General features: G+C 41.6%; 1 protein-coding gene across 1 annotated transcript in view; it reads left to right on the forward strand.

The window, feature by feature from the left end:
* The window catches only part of NPFFR1 (neuropeptide FF receptor 1), a 1604207-nt gene that overhangs the window by 998666 nt on the left and 587761 nt on the right, over nucleotides 1-17780 (forward strand). The gene's annotated exons all lie outside the window — the stretch shown is intronic.

Consider the following 17780-nt stretch of genomic DNA (forward strand, 5'->3'; position numbering starts at 1 on the left):
CATCATATATATATATATTACCTACTGGCGGTCGCCAGTAGGTAGTTATAGTTAGGATTTTTTTCAATGCAAAATCTCAAAATTCTATTTGGAATAACTTTGGCGCCGATTGACGAATCTGCCTGAAAATTGCCTCAAATTGGCCTCTTCAAGCTCCGGTCCTTCCCTGAAAGTTTGGGGGGTTTCATCAAGCGGGGTCTGAGATAAAAATGGGGGTCCCAAAACGCGTTTTCCCCATGTTAATTTCCATAGGGCGGTCGAACTCACTTTTAGCCCGAACGGCTGAATGGATTTCCACCAAACTTGGCAAAATTGTAGGGACTGGTAGCCCGATGTGCCTTTGCTATGTCTCAAGATATGTGCTCCAGTGGATTTTGAGTAATTTAGGTTCCAAAAAATATATATATCTATAAGCGCTCCCCGGTACGCGCACCGGGGGCGCGTACCGGGCGCGCCATGCGACTTGCGCACAGAAAGCTGATTGGCTTTCGGGTGTCTGTAAACATTCCAAACAGTCCGGAGCGGCCGCCATCTTGTGTCTCGGTAGGATCGAGACACAAGAGGTGGCTAAAACAAAGTAGACCCCCCCTTGACAAACAAAGTAGACCCCCCCTTGACCCCCTAGGTTTGATGTGGGGGCCATAAAAGGGCCCCGCGAGGCAAAAAAATAATATTTTTTTTTAATTTTCGCAGGGGGAGCGCCCGGTACGCGCACCGGGGACCGGACTGGGGAGCGTACCGGGGAGCGTACTATGGGGAAAAAAGAATGACAGACTTTTCAAAAATTGTATGTGTATTAATTGTTATTTTTTTTTTTATTAAGTACCAACATGTAGGTACCAATGCAGAGTCTAAAATTTAATATACACCGTCTCCTTTGTAGATATCTTGCATGTTGTTACAGAAGTTATTGTGGTATATGGAATTCATAGCATAGTCTGTCAGGAAAGCAGAAACAACATGGAGGCAGGAGATGATAAAGAGATGTTAAATACACATTGGAGATAATATAGTGGGAGAAAGGAAGTAACTATGAGCAAACTTACTAAGTAACACAAAAAAGTTGGACAGTATACTATAAGTCTCACTTTATATTATAAACATTTTGGAACTACTTGATGAATTACATATAAAAATGAATAATGGCTCGAACAATTTTTAAGTATTAAATATAAATTTATTCTTATGATTCTTTTTCATAATTTAATAAAACTTCTAACAATATATTATCTGGAATGTCCTCATTTTCATTCTGTGATTCCATTGATTCCACACACTGAACTAATTCATGGTCCAGAGACTCATCCATAAAATCAAAGTTATCATTCTCAGCAATTTTTTCTTCTGTGTTGTTGTCCAAAACAATTTCAAAAGAAATATCCGGTTCTCCTTCCATTTTGTTGCTGTAAATTGCATAAAAAATAAATATATCAGTAGAGATAGGGCACTGTTGTGTTTAAGTTCAGACAGGTAGTTTGGATTTTTTAACAGTGAAGTTATCTTTGGGTAGTGTATGGTAATAGGCTGGAATTAGAAATATAAAAAAGTGTATGTGATAAAGCCTAAGTAAATTTATAATTAAACAAGGGAAGCCTAACTCAATCCATAACTATAACAGAGAAGCCTATATCATTCTATAACTATTACAGAGGGATAATATATAACTAACAGAATATTTTTTCTCAAATTAACTTAAAGTGCACAACATACTTCACTTTCCAAAATAACAACTTACCTTTGAGAAAGCAGTTGAAGTTCTCAGTGTAATTTCTTTTCAAATGTACTTCAGGAAGTAGTAGTCAAAATGGCTGTGTTTCCCTCTCTTTTTTTTATATATATTCATGTACATAACCAATCAAATGTCAGGAAATAATCGTAGAAAAAGCAAGTAACTTTTTAATTGGTTGTAAATTCTAACACTTCATATGTGTTTTGGTCATGTAATTTACCTCAGGATATTTAGACAGGCCTACAGCCTAAATGTCTCAATGGAATTCCACCAAATTTGGGTAAATGGTAGGGACTGCTATGTAGTAGGGACTATTCTATATTTGATGAAAGTGTCTCCAGTGGTTTTTCTGTAAATTACTTTCCCACCTTTTTCTAGGGAGCGCTTACCGGTGTGCGCCCCGGTACGCGCACCGGCAGCATTACGGGAGTCCTCCATTTTGTGTTTCGGTACAATCGAGACACAAGATGGAGGACAAAGAACGTTGGGAATGGGTAGAAGGGGGCACGGTAGACACCCCCTGACCCCCTAGGTTTTCTGAGGGGGGCTTAGAAGGCTCATAAAGGCTAAAAAAAAATATATATTTTTTAATTTTTAGCGGGGAGCGTACCGGGGAGCGTACTGGGGAGCGTACTTTGGTGAAAAATAGTGAAAAAAGTTAGAAAAAGAAAATTATTATGAGTGATCAGAGGTAGGGTAGCCCTGAAAAGAGCTTTTGGGTTCTGTGGCTGATTTAGGTACCTACAAGTTGGTTCTAATGCACAGTCTTAAATTCAGGAGGAATATTCTATTCCCCTCCTCTGAGAAGTGCACACCATCTCCTCTGTAGATGTCGTGCATGTTGTAACACAAGTTATTATTGTATATTGAACCCATTCCACAGTTTCTCATGTAAGCAGAAACAGATTTATTCACATGTTTCCGTGCTTTCTCAAATTGTGGACAAAATTGGATGGACCAGTTCCATTTCTGTCTTTGGCATATATTAGAATATACCAAGGCAGTTTGTGGAAAAAGTGTCATCAATTGATCAAAGGTGTCCTTTAAAAGCATTTCCAGACCAACCCCAGTCATAGTGCCAAGTCATTTCCTCCACAGTGCACTATTAAGAGGTCAAAAGTTAGGGTGCATGGTTGTGTTGTGTGAAAGAAGCAATTTGAATGGTTAAGAAAAAGTCAATTAAAGCAATAATGCCCTGGATAAGCTGGTGTATTGAGAGGTCAAACATCCTTACTGACTTAATTTGCAACATTGTAGAATAAACTTTTGAACCTGAGAGTTCAGTTTGGAGGGAGTTGCTATGGTAACAGATAGAAAGATCTGAGAGGGGGAAGGGTGTTGGTTTGAAAATAGTGAGGGAAGAGTTTTGATTGGTTGAAATGAGGCATATGTGTGTAGAATTAGAGGTTATCAGTGCCATTAATGGTTGCAGTGCCTGGAGAACATACCTTTTGCTCTGCTAAAGAAATATTGGTGTGTGTATCTGACACTGTTCTTAATCTCCCAAAGCATTTGTAAAGGTAAGTAATGATTCATTTAATGTAGATAGAGACATATTTGCTCTATGGAGAAGATTTGGAAGCAGATAGTGAAGTTTCAGTAGTAAAATTGAATGCTTGTACATAGGACTTGTGCTGTGTTTGTAAAAAGTTATTTAAAAAACGATTTTGGGGCAAAAGTATGCCTTTTATATTTTTGAGAAGCAATTAATAGTGTCTGCCTCTGCCTTTGCTATGTATATTTGCAAGATAGGGGATTTGTATTTTGTGAAACAGTGAGGTTTCAGTAGTGAAATTGAATGCTTGTACATAGGTCTTGCGCTGTGTTTCTAAAATGTTATTCAAAAAACGATTTTGGGGGCAAATCAATGGTATTTACATTTGGGTGTTATTTATGATTGCCTTGTGGCGCCGGTGTGTCACTTTTAACATGGGGAAAAAAGTGACGCACCAGTGGCGCAAGGCCTTCATAAGTAAGGCCTTGAGTTTCTTTGCTATTGGTTTCTGTCTTGCTTTTTGATAATGCTTGCTATGTATATTTGCAAGATAGGAGATTTGTATTTTGTGAAACAGTGATGTTTCAGTAGTGAAATTGAATGCTTGTACATAGGTCTTGCGTTGTGTTTTTAAAATGTTATTCAAAAAATGATTTTGGGGGCAAATCAATGGTATTTACTAACCCTGGGTGGAGTTCGCGGAGTGGGGCTTCGCGGAGCTACGCGAAGTGGGCGAGAAACTACGCCCACCTCCGCACTTCGCGTAGCCCCACTCCGCAAACACCACTGGCCGCCAGCCCCGCCACCCGCCTCCCTCCCGCCCTCCCTAAATACTTTGAAATAAAAGAATCAAATAATTTAAAAAGCACTTACCTTGCCGCCGCTGCCCGGCGCGTCCCCGGGGCTCGCTATCTTCCATCTTCTGTCTTCTATACTAATGCGCATGCGCGGGCGGCCGCGCATGCGCATTTTCTCGTGAAAATGCTCATGCGCGGCCGCCCGCGCATGCGCATTAGTAAAGCGGACGGAAGACGGAAGATAGTGAGCCCCGGGGACGCGGCGGGCAGCGGCGGCAAGTTAAGTGCTTTTTAAATTATTTCATTCCTTTATTTCAAAGTATTTAGGGAGGGCGGGAGGGAGGCGGGTGGCGGCCAGCTACGCTCCGTCTGCGGAGCGTGCGTAGTGCCGCCTGGCTCCGCCAGCTCCGCAAAATGCGGAGTAGGCGGCACTACGCACACTCCGCAGACGGAGCGTAGCTGGCCGCCCACCGTTAGTATTTACATTTGGGTGTTATTTATGATTGCCTTTTGGCGCCGGTGCTTCACTTTTTTTTATGGGACAAAAGTGACGCACCGGTGGCGCAAGGCCTCCATAAATAAGGCCCTGAGTTTCTTTGCTGTTGGTTTGTGTCTTGCTTTTTGATAATGCTTGCTATGTATATTTGCAAGATAGGGGATTTGTATTTTGTGAAATAGTGAGGTTTCAGTAGTGAAATTGAATGCTTGTACATAGGTCTTGCGCTGTGTTTCTAAAATGTTATTCAAAAACCGATTTTGGGGGCAAATCAATGGTATTTACATTTGGGTGTTATTTATGATTGCCTTGTGGCGCCAGTGCGTCACTTTTAACATGGGGAAAAAGTGACGCACCCGTGGCGCAAGGTCTTCATAAATAAGGCCCTGAGTTTCTTTGCTATTGGCTTCTATCTTGCTTTTTGATGATGCTTGCTATGTATATTTGCAAGATAGAGGATTTGTATTTTGTGAAATAGTGAGGTTTCAGTAGTGAAATTGAATGCTTGTACATAGGTCCTGTGCTATGTTTCTAAAATGTTATTCAAAAAACGATTTTGGGGCAAATCAATGGTATTTACATTTGGGTGTTATTTATGATTGCCTTGTGGCGCCGGTGCGTCACTTTTAACATGGGACAAAAGTGACGTACCGGTGGGGCAAGGCCTTCATAAAAAAGGCCCTGAGTTTCTTTGCTATTGGTTTCTGTCTTGCTTTTTGATGATGCTTGCTATGTATATTTGCAAGATAGAGGATTTGTATTTTGTGAAATAGTGAGGTTTCAGTAGTGAAATTGAATGCTTGTACATAGGTCCTGCGCTGTGTTTCTAAAATGTTATTCAAAAAATGATTTTGGGGGCAAATCAATGGTATTTACATTTGGGCCTTATTTATGATTGCCTTGTGGCGCCAGTGCGTCACTTTTAACATGGGAAAAAAGTGATGCTTGCTATGTATATTTGCAAGCTAGGGGATTTGTATTTTGTGAAACAGTGAGGTTTCAGTAGTGAAATTGAATGCTTGTACATAGGTCTTGCGCTGTGTTTCTAAAATATTATTCAAAAAACGATTTTTCTTTCCATCTGTCACCACTGTTCCTTTTCTCTGGTTCTGTCACTACCTGTCATTCCCCATCCTTTACTCTCCTTCCTTTTACTTTCATCACCCATTCACATTACTATCTATTACACAGTCCCTCTGTGTTTCTCCCTCTAGCTCTCTTTCTCTTTACACCACTTTCTTTGTCCCCATTCCCCATTCCTCATGCTCACTCCTTCATTATTTTTTTTTATTTTTTTTGTTGGTGCGCTGACGGGACGCTCCCCGGTACGCGCACCGGGGCGCTCACCGGTACGCGCACCGGGAGCGCTCCAGAGTGAAACATAAAAAAAATGAATATACTTTTAAAAATATATATATTATATTATATACAATATAGGATTCATTTTTAGAAAAACATACCTTTCTAAGCTATAGATATTTGCGAAAAAATAACCTTAGAAATTCACTAAAAAACACATAGGTATGAGGCCCTATAAAAAGTTAGGAATTAGCAGTTAAAAACCTATGAAATTCACAGAAAAAAACATAGGTTTCACACCAGTTATAGTTAGGAATTAACATTTAAAAAACCTATGAAATTCACTGAAAAGAACATAGGTTTCACACCAGTTATAGTTAGGAATTAGCATTTAAAAAAACTATTAAATTCACTGAAAAAACCATAGGTTTCACACCAGTTATAGTTACCTGGACATTTTACTGACATAAAACCATTGAAATTCCCACGTTATAGTTAGTTGGACTCACTATAACATGCGCGTGTAATGCACTGCTTATGACATCACATATTACATCATTCATGACATGGTCAGTGACATCACTCATGACATCACTGATGACACCATCCTTGTGACAGAGTGACTGACCTCCTTTCACTGTAAAGTAACCCTTGAAACACATATTCAAAAATATAAACTAACATTTACAAAAAAGTGGAGATACCTATACCAGTTACAACAACCAATTCAGTAATTCCACCATTTATATACACATCCACTCATTCACCAACAGTTCTATATAGTCATTCATACATATACTCACTTATCATATGTAGTGAGACACCTTTACATCCATTAACACACCGACAGTCTTCCAAAAGTTGCTCACACACATACTCACACATGAAAATAAACTATTGAACATCCATTCTTTTGCATATACAGCTATACACACACTACCACCTTACTTCTAAGGAAACTTACACATACTTACTCTCTTAAACTTTCACTTATAGAAACACATACTTATTAAAACAAGAACTCTTTCAATCTCTCACTCTCACATATACTTACTTATATACATCAATACTCACATATACTAGATTAAAACATATGTAGTTACTGATAAAGACACTAGTGAGACAGTCATTCACTTACTAACACATACATATACACACTCATTCACCCATACAGTCCGGCACATATGCTGTCTTCAAAACACATAAAAACAGTGAGTCAGTCATTGATGCATCAATGTGCTAAGTAACACCCCCACCAAATCCAACAGACAATTATAAAGATACAAAAAAAAATCTAATAACCCATATACACACACATGCAGCTACTCACCAACCCATGCAGCCACTTATACACAAAGTGAAACACTGATACATATATTTAAATATTTAAACATTACTCGCTAATATATGTATTCACTAAGATACACTTAATAAGCCAGTTATTCAATATTTTTTTTTTAAAACATCCATTTAGACACTTATTTAAACATTTATTCTTCCATCGACCTTTACATATACCTATATAACACATATTTATTTTTCAGAAAGACACACATTCACTGGATGGTGTCATCAGTGATGTCATGAGTGATGTCACTGACCATGTCATGAGTGATGTAATATGTGATGTCATCAGCAGTGCATTACACGCGCAAGGTATGGTGAGTCCAACTAACTATAACGTGGGATTTTCAATGGTTTTATGTCAGTAAAATTTCCAGGTAACTATAACTGGTGTGAATCCTATGTTTTTTTCAGTGAATATATATATATATATATATATATCTATATATATATATATATATATATATATATATATATATATATATATATATATATATATATATATATATATATATAACACACCAACAGCTCATGAAAAAGTCCTTGAACCGTGAGTGTGGAGCGGTGTACCGGATGAGCTCACCTGCAAATCCAATATACGGTCAAACAGCCACCTCAAAGACAATGCTCAATCCCGGCTTGCTTGAATCCTGATGGTGACGAGAAAAACAAGGACCCCCTGGGTATCGATAATACACAGATTCCTAGGGCAGGGTATAAACCAATATGAATTCAAAAACCTAGGCCATCCACAATAAGTGACCATACATGCTGAGACCAATGGAGAAGAAGAATTGCCAAAAGATAACGTGTATATTAAAAAAATATAAATTTAATTAAACATAGATAAAAATCATATAGAGACTAAAAATAATAAAGCAAACTATATGATACAGTAAAACAGTTACATATATATTACTGGAGCAAAACCATCAAATACATTCATTAAAAAGCAAATATATCTTAAAAACAGTGTAGACCCTGACTGATTTTAACAATATTATACAAAGACGACAATTGCATTTATTAGAAGGTTATACAAAGGACTCGACGCGCGTTTCGGCAGTGAGAGAACTGCCTTCTTCAGGAGTCGTTGGCGGAACTCTGTAAAGAATTTTATAAAGAAAGGATGTTATACATAACAGTGCATATATACTCATGTACATTTTCACACTTATCTGATTATATATCCCTTTGCATATTTACAAACTACATAATCCATGACAACTCTCTATCTAGCCAAGGTCCAGACATACTGATTAGTCACTTAGTGTCCTTTACTAGACTGATGCAAGTTACATCTATAGTGCAGTACTTCAGCTAAAAACGAAAACGCCAACAACATAAGTTGGCTACTTTGTAGAAATAGGTAATTGCCATAAATAAATTTCACATACACTTTCTCAATGTTGATTTCAATTCGCAGGTTCTTTACATATTGTTAGCATAAACTAGACATAGGGTTCGTACATGTCAATTCACTTACATTGGTGATGTTATATCATATAATACTCATGGCAAAGTAATCGATGATAACTTCCTTTTGGTTCTTGCAGAAAGTGTAAACCAGTGCAAGGAGCCAGGTGGTAAGATTGGTACCTGATTATAAATGAAAATAATGATGGAATAAGCTACATGTTTAAAAAGATGCAGAGAGCGCTTTGCTAACACAATAGGTTAAAAGGGCCAGTTACTTAATGTCACCGAATGTGGTCTTATTTAAAAGGGATTGGGGTGTCTATGTTAGGCGATTGTATATACCATTCTGCCCACATATATAAGATACATCCCACTAAATAGCCCATAATAATCTGTGTGTTCTATCTAGAATACCTGTAATTTCGAAAACATCCCGACTATGGTTTAGTCTTATTAATAGCATTATATATGGTTTATCATCACCTATAGATTTATTACCATGATTATATTACGGTGTCTCTTTAACATAATATTTGATTGAGACGTTGTCGTCTCTCTGCTATTGATTATGAGTCAAATCGGGCTCTCTTTGTTAACATCTCCCGTCTATTTAAACGCCATCTTTGAAAGGGTATCTCATACTCGATAACCCTCCTACCAGTTGTCCGCCAACTCTTTCAATTACCGCTCTGTTCCTTAATTTTAAAAAAAAACTCGATTTTGGCGCGGAAATTCGACTACAAAAGAGCTGTCATCGGCAAGACGCTCATCTCTCTAAACCCGACGAAGCTGCCCCGCCGTTTGGTCGCCTGGAACTGCACCATCCTGCAGTCCGTGAAATTTCATCCAAAACTAGGTAAGAAAAGTATTCGCTTGTTGTAGCGAGATCCTTAGGCATCGCTACATAGGACTTCCCCCCTTTGTTTATTTGTTTATTCAATTTTTTCTGTATTTCCAATCTTTCCCCATAGAAACGACCCATTCACGGAACTGAGCGTTTCTGCAACCATTAACATTCCGATCGATGTATTAAAAGCGGAACAGCGCCACCTGGCTGTCGGCACTAAGCTACACATTTAGAAGGTAATTAGTTACTATATATATGTGGTCCTAATGAATATTAGCAGGTCTACATACTTGCTAAATCCCATCCTTTATTCTCTAACTATCGAGTGTTTTGTAAACCCTGGCACATACAGAACTAGTATTGGTCACTCCTAATGCTCGTTGTGTCGCCTCCACCCCTTTCTTTTTTTATCTTCCAGCTTATCCAATGCTTGGAGCATTTTTTAATCGGCACTATATCCAGTCATCTCTTTTGAACCCCTATTGAAATATCTACACATAACGATATTGGAGGTAACTTCCAGGACTTTTTTGTTATACCCACTAAGTACTTTAAGCCTTATAAGCTGCATTATTATGTTTTTCTTTGAAAAAACAGATAGGTAATAGAAACGATCTATGATCTATTTATATACCTTTTCTTTTTGTATTTGTCCACAGTTATTCTTTCCATCCTTTTGAACACCACCATGGAGGCATTGTAAATCAGTACTTCTATGCGGTAACATTAATAGGTAACTGTTTTTCTATCTGACAGTAAACCCATCTATCCCCTTACTTAGGATATTACCCTTAGAGTAATAGGTTCTCTTTCAATATCACTATGGGCGAAATAATCACCCGGCCTTCTTTATATATGCTAAAACGGTTAGATTTACCGGCAACAATGTATCCAGATATGAGATTGGCTGTGTTTAAGTGCCCTACAGAATGGTATATACAATCGCTAACATAGACACCCCAATCCCTTTTAAATAAGACCACATTCGGTGACATTAAGTAACTGGCCCTTTTAACCTATTGTGTTAGCAAAGCGCTCTCCGCATCTTTTTAAACATGTAGCTTATTCCATCATTATTTTCATTTATAATCAGGTACCAATCTTACCACCTGGCTCCTTGCACTGGTTTACACTTTCTGCAAGAACCAAAAGGAAGTTATCATCGATTACTTTGCCATGAGTATTATATGATATAACATCACCAATGTAAGTGAATTGACATGTACGAACCCTATGTCTAGTTTATGCTAACAATATGTAAAGAACCTGCGAATTGAAATCAACATTGAGAAAGTGTATGTGAAATTTATTTATGGCAATTACCTATTTCTACAAAGTAGCCAACTTATGTTGTTGGCGTTTTCGTTTTTAGCTGAAGTACTGCACTATAGATGTAACTTGCATCAGTCTAGTAAAGGACACTAAGTGACTAATCAGTATGTCTGGACCTTGGCTAGATAGAGAGTTGTCATGGATTATGTAGTTTGTAAATATGCAAAGGGATATATAATCAGATAAGTGTGAAAATGTACATGAATATATATGCACTGTTATGTATAACATCCTTTCTTTATAAAATTCTTTACAGAGTTCCGCCAACGACTCCTGAGGAAGGCAGTTCTCTCACTGCCGAAACGCGCGTCGAGTCCTTTGTATAACCTTCTAATAAATGCAATTGTCGTCTTTGTATAATATTGTTAAAATCAGTCAGGGTCTACACTGTTTTTAAGATATATTTGCTTTTTAATGAATGTATTTGATGGTTTTGCTCCAGTAATATATATGTAACTGTTTTACTGTATCATATAGTTTGCTTTATTATTTTTAGTCTCTATATGATTTTTATCTATGTTTAATTAAATTTATATTTTTTTAATATACACGTTATCTTTTGGCAATTCTTCTTCTCCATTGGTCTCAGCATGTATGGTCACTTATTGTGGATGGCCTAGGTTTTTGAATTCATATTGAATCCTGATGGTGCAATGAGCAAGGGACTCACATCTGAGTATACCCTTCCACGCTTATGGTGGACAAAACTATAGGTGTGGCAGGGTATACTCAGACATGAGTCCCTTTCTCACTGCTCCATCAGGATTCAACCAAGCCGGGCCGAAGACGGCTGAAATGCCAGAAACCGGTCCCGGTAGCTTGTCTCCTTTCTGGTGAAGAATTGGCTTGGTAGTTTAGTCTGCCCTGTTCCCATGATGCACTGGGCCAGGGACAGACTGATTTGCATATAGCCAGGTTCTGAGCTGGGATGGGGCAGTGAGATAAATAACTGTGATGGATCAAGCCCTGATCTTTGGACTGGGTAAGAGTGGTCTGCTCAATTCAGACACTCTGTTCATCACCACCCCCTTTTCTGAATCGTTTTTGGCCACTATAGGTGTGGCAGGGTATACTCAGACATGAGTCCCTTTCTCACTGCTCCATCAGGATTCAAGCAAGCCGGGCCGAAGACGGCTGAAATGCCAGAAACCGGTCCCCGGTAGCTTGTCTCCTTTCTGGTGAAGAATTGGCTTGGTAGTTTAGTCTGCCCTGTTCCCATGATGCACTGGGCCAGGGACAGACTGATTTGCATATAGCCAGGTTCTGAGCTGGGATGGGGCAGTGAGATAAATAACGGTGATGGATCAAGCCCTGATCTTTGGACTGGGTAAGAGTGGTCTGCTCAATTCAGACACTCTGTTCATCACCACCCCCTTTTCTGAATCGTTTTTGGCCACTATAGGTGTGGCAGGGTATACCCAGACATGAGTCCCTTTCTCACTGCTCCATCAGGATTCAAGCAAGCCGGGCCGAAGACGGCTGAAATGCCAGAAACCAGTCCCCGGTAGCTTGTCTCCTTTCTGGTGAAGAATTGGCTTGGTAGTTTAGTCTGCCCTGTTCCCATGATGCACTGGGCCAGGGACAGACTGATTTGCATGTAGCCAGGTTCTGAGCTGGGATGGGGCAGTGAGATAAATAACGGTGATGGATCAAGCCCTGATCTTTGGACTGGGTAAGAGTGGTCTGCTCAATTCAGACACTCTGTTCATCACCACCCCCTTTTCTGAATCGTTTTTGGCCACTATAGGTGTGGCAGGGTATACTCAGACATGAGTCCCTTTCTCACTGCTCCATCAGGATTCAAGCAAGCCGGGCCGAAGACGGCTGAAATGCCAGAAACCGGTCCCCGGTAGCTTGTCTCCTTTCTGGTGAAGAATTGGCTTGGTAGTTTAGTCTGCCCTGTTCCCATGATGCACTGGGCCAGGGACAGACTGATTTGCATATAGCCAGGTTCTGAGCTGGGATGGGGCAGTGAGATAAATAACGGTGATGAATCAAGCCCTGATCTTTTGACTGGGTAAGAGTGGTCTGCTCAATTCAGACACTCTGTTCATCACCACCCCCTTTTCTGAATAGTAATGGACAAAGCGTGTTTTGCTGGAAGTAACGCAATGTCTTTACGTTACACTGAGTGGGTGTTTTCTTTGAGGTGTCTGTTTGAACATAAAAATATTTTCTTCACTGTTCATTCCATCAATCAATCAAACATTTGTAGAGCTCACTACTCACCTGTGCGGGTCTCAAGGTGCTGAGGGGAGGCTGCTACTGCTCAAACAACCAGGTCTTGAGAAGTCTTCTAAAGGTCAGCAGGTTCTGGGTCTGTCACAGGTGGATGGGGAGGGTGTTCCATGTCTTGGCGGTGAGGTGGGAGAAGGATCTGCCACCAGTGGTTGTTTGCTGGATGCGTGGAATGGTGGCAAGGGTGAGGTCAGAGGAGAGGAGCTGGTGGTTGGGAGTGTGGAAGGTGAGTCGTTTGTTGAGGTATGCTGGTCTGGCGTCATGGAGTGCTTTTTGAGCATGGGTGAGGAGCTTGAGAGTGATCCTCTTGCTGACGGGGAGCCAGTGCAGGTTCCTCAGGTGGGCAGTGATGTGGCTGTGGCGGGGGATGTCGAGGATGAGGCATGCCGAGGCGTTCTGTATGCGTTGGAGTCTCTTCTGGAGTTTGGCCTTGGTTCCCACGTAGAGGGTGTTGCTATAGTCCAGCCTGCTGAGGACGAGGACCTGGGTGACCGTCCTACTGGTTCCGGTGGGGATCCATCTGTAGATCTTGCGAAGCATACGGAGGGTGTTGTAGCACCTCTGAAGCTTGGCCACCAGGAAACTCTCTTGACCAATTCTGGCACTGCTCTCATGCTATTAGAGCAGTGCTAGGATTGGTGAGAGTGGCCCCACACTGCTCTCCACAGTGCTCTGGAGGCTTTAGCTTTCCCTCACTCAGCTGTCTTAAAACAGCTAGGTTAAAGCTGTTTAAAGTGCGCATGTGTGGGTGGTCGTTGCAAGCAGGCCAGTCAAAAGTATGTGCACACTTTAAACAGTGCTTTGCCAGCCCAAACATCCTCCCTGCTGAGTGACATGCTGCTATCACTCAGCAGCTGAGTGACATGCTGCTATCACTCAGCAGCTGAGTGACATGCTGCTATCACTCAGCAACGGCCACGCCACCATCCTGATGCTCTGTTCGGGAAAGGACATAAAAAATAAAATGATAATGAATTACCTTTTTTTCATCTTGAAGGCTTTGGAAATAATTTAAGTAGGGGTGATGCTCCTCTGGACCAAAGGAGGAGCCGCCCATGGGTCAGAGTAGGGAGAGGTGAAACTCAATAATTGTGCCTTTAATAGCTTTGTTCGGAGTATGAAGAATGATTGATCTCATCAGTGGCTGAGTATATGAAACATCTTTCCAGTCGGTATCACAGCTGAGTTGAGTCTGAGGGGCTATTTTGGGTCTGAGCAGACAAACTTGCATCAGCTTTCTCAGTTGTAGTGTGTCAATGGCTTTGTATTCCCACCCAAGTAAGATACTGCTGGAAAGGTGGAAACCAGCTGAAGATGTGCAGGGTGGATGGAGACATGGAGTTATATGGTATTGTATGCTTGGTTGGAGATATAGGTGTTTGGAGGAGTGAAGTGAACTAGAGAATCTGTGGCTGACTGTTCCAGTTTGTGTCAGCTGGGGCTGGAGTAATGTTCTCACCCAACATGGGAGTTAGAGCCTGCTGTGGTGTTGTGGTGTATCTGAGTACATTGGTGGTGTGTTTCCGGGCTGGATGCTGGAAGGGCTAATGGTAATTAGTTGAAAGGGAGACTTTCAAAGGGCTGGGGTTTGCACAGTGTCTCTATTGCCAGCCCCCAGGGGGTCAGCTGATCATCAGGGTTATATGAATAACCGGATGGCTGCCATGGTGGCAGAGGTAGGTGATTACAGTGTTTCTCCTTTTCTGGTGGGGGTTGAGTTGGGGGTCTACACAGGAGGAAGGCCCCCTTGCTTAGGTGTGACGTGGTCAATTTTGCAGGTACATGACATGGGGCGGTAGGGTCTTTTTTGAAGCCATTAGACACTTAGGAAGCTGTGTTTATGGATTGCTGGGAGGTGGTGACTCAACTGTGAGCAGTGGAGAGAGATGGCACCCTAGGAGCTTGGTACTAACTCACCAACTGGACTCCAGATCCAGTTTACTTGTGTACCGGAGACTTGCCTGAGGTAACTGTGTGCCGTGAGACTATGCCTCGGGGTAGGGTGTGTCGTGTTCCTGGACAAGGGCACTAGGACCCTGGGGACACGGGGCAGGGGACAGGGGATAGGGGACACCGGACACCACATCCGGTCAGGGGAGGGGACAAGGAGGGATTCTACTGCTGGACCTCGAGGTGAGAGGTCATGATCCATGCACGCTGTACATACAGAAATAAATGTGTACCTGCAAACCAACATCGTGTCCTGTGTGTTTTCCTGGGTCGACACGACATCTGGTGACGAAGATTTGACGATCTCGACGTTGTGCTCATCAGAACATCATCGCGATTTTAAACCAGGAGCCCACCCTGGATCGTGTCGTGCAGAAAAGAAGAAGAATTTGCCCCAGGAGAAGCGCAACGACGCGGGAGCCCACCCCGACCGCTGCGGAAATAAGACTGCGAGCTCCGGTAAGCGCTGTGTACAGAGCACGATTTGAAAAGAAATTGGCGCGAGCTCTCGTGAGAGTCTCGGCGGCCATATTAAAGTCAGGCATGAGAACCAATAGCTGAGAAGGAAAAGCGGACGGCCATTTTCAAGTCAGGCAGCGCCCCGATTGGATAAGAAGTCTTGCGAGATCAACGGCGGCCATTTTGATCACATTCTTTTCCTGCACCTTCTCTTTGCTTCAGTACAAAAATTTCCCAAAAGCCCAACATGGAAATTTGCTACCCCCTCTTCAATCAGAAGAGACACAGCTCTCCATAGCAAACATTTCACAGAAGCCCAAAATGCACATTTTCTAGTCCCGCTTTGATCAGAAGAGGCACTTGTGCTCCCTAGACCAAGACCCTATTTAGAGGGGGTCTCTGACATCTGTCAGGGACAAGAATGGCTCCCACTGCCTAGATTGGAGCTAAAGAGTCTAGGGTGACCCTGGGAATGAGTGGAAGCATATTCTTTGAGCCCCATTTGGCATCTCCAAGTCAAACGAGGTAATGTGAAGGCTGTACTGTGTTCTTCCACTAGCGCTGGCCCCTCTCAAAGATGGTGAATCCATATTAAGAGGTCAGTTAATGACAACCATGTCCTTAATAGGATTGTTTCACTGCCACTCTGACCTAGTGGCCTTGTGGAGGAATGGCCACGAGGTCAGGAATGTGCGTCACAGCCAGCAGAACTTCTGCCACCAGAAACCCATTTGTTCCCGAACGTCTAACTATTGAGAGGGAACCCTGAGTCCGCCGTTAGTTTATTCTTTCTTTGAGTGTATTTCACAGCAAAGACTTCTTTAAAAAAAAATGGTTCCAAAACTCCGTGGCCTAGATTATTATATGCATGTAGTGGCAGTAGTATGATATCGACTTCTCACGGTGAGAAGTGCTTCACTCCATACAAAGCAGACTGTTTTGATTACAAATATGGCACAATACATTACATTCCAATTCTCCCACTTGGATCCAGAATAAATACATTTTAAAAGCGATTCCATATTCTTTCCTCTCGGACAACTCAGCATCTCGTTTTTTGAAGGATTTGCACATATTCGAAGCAGTTTATGATAGCCTCATATGTAAGTATTGCCCTCGGTATTAAAGTGTTTAGGCAGTAAGCATGCCTTTTTTCACAAACATCACAGAGCTTTAGTTCTAAGAGTCTCGCGTTGAATCTCGGACGAATGAAAACAATCGAAATAGCAAGCAGGGTGCATGGGTTAGCGTTCAGACTTCAGAGCATGGTCTCAGATGAAGACATTTTAGGTAATGGCGCTTTTGGCTTTCCATTTAAGAGGCTTCACGCCTCCCTAGTGGATTATGCTCCTGCTGAGAGTAGCAATCATCTACACAAGCTGTATATTTCAGCAACATACTTAAAAAGAGTGATCGTATTGCATACTTTATTACACATGAGCAAAACTTTTCCGACAGTTAATTGGCTGATCGAGTCAGGCTTACAGTCTGTCTTAATTCCCGTTTTAGTCACAGAGCTTTCCGCGCTCCTGGTTTTAAGCCCTGCGGTAGCATGAAAAAAGGTGTCTATTCAGATGCTTCATTAGGAGCTTACATCTGAGGCCCAAAGACTGCGATAAGACGCTCTCTTGGCACTTATGCCACCACCATTATGCAAACCAGGTGCGAAACTGCAGCCCCGCCGTGCAGAAGAAATCGGACGAGTTTATCAAAAGCTTCCCTCGAGCACAAACACAGCTATCCCCGATGTCCACGCCATGTGTTACTAAAAACCCAAATGTGCCATGGCTTTCATGGCTGGTGCCGCTGATTGGCTTTCATTTGCTCACTAAATGAGTTTCTGCTGGATGGGGCACTGAGCTGAGCCTATTCATGTCGGCACGTGAGGGAGTGAGTCGATATAGATAACGCAGCAGGAGTGGGCACAAATTGCCGATTAACAGAAAAATCTGCCTTTTGAGGCGAGAATTTCTATTTCGTATTGAATTACTATGTGTTTAGATCCATTATAACTTTTAACAATGGCGCCAGAGTGCTTTGTAATTGAGAGAGGGCATGCTTTTTTCAATTCGCTTAAGCAAAATACCTTGGGGCAGATTTACAAGCCCCTTGCGTCACTTTTACGCCGCCGTTGCAAAGGCGGCGTAAACAATGTGCCACTATGCGACATATTTACAATGTGACGCATCTAGTGAGATGCGTCATGTTGTAAAGCCCTGCGCGACATTATTCCTACGTCAGGTATAATGTATGCAGGGTGGGCGTTCCATCACAAGGAAGCCCCGTAAAAGTGACGCAGTGAAATCTACAAGATTTCACGGAGTCACTTTTACGACCCTGCTTTGTCAAACCCTTACGCCTGCTTGTAGCAGGCG

The sequence above is a fragment of the Lissotriton vulgaris genome, chromosome 5 (genome assembly GCF_964263255.1).
Source record: "Lissotriton vulgaris chromosome 5, aLisVul1.2, whole genome shotgun sequence".
Lineage (NCBI taxonomy): Eukaryota > Metazoa > Chordata > Amphibia > Caudata > Salamandridae > Lissotriton > Lissotriton vulgaris.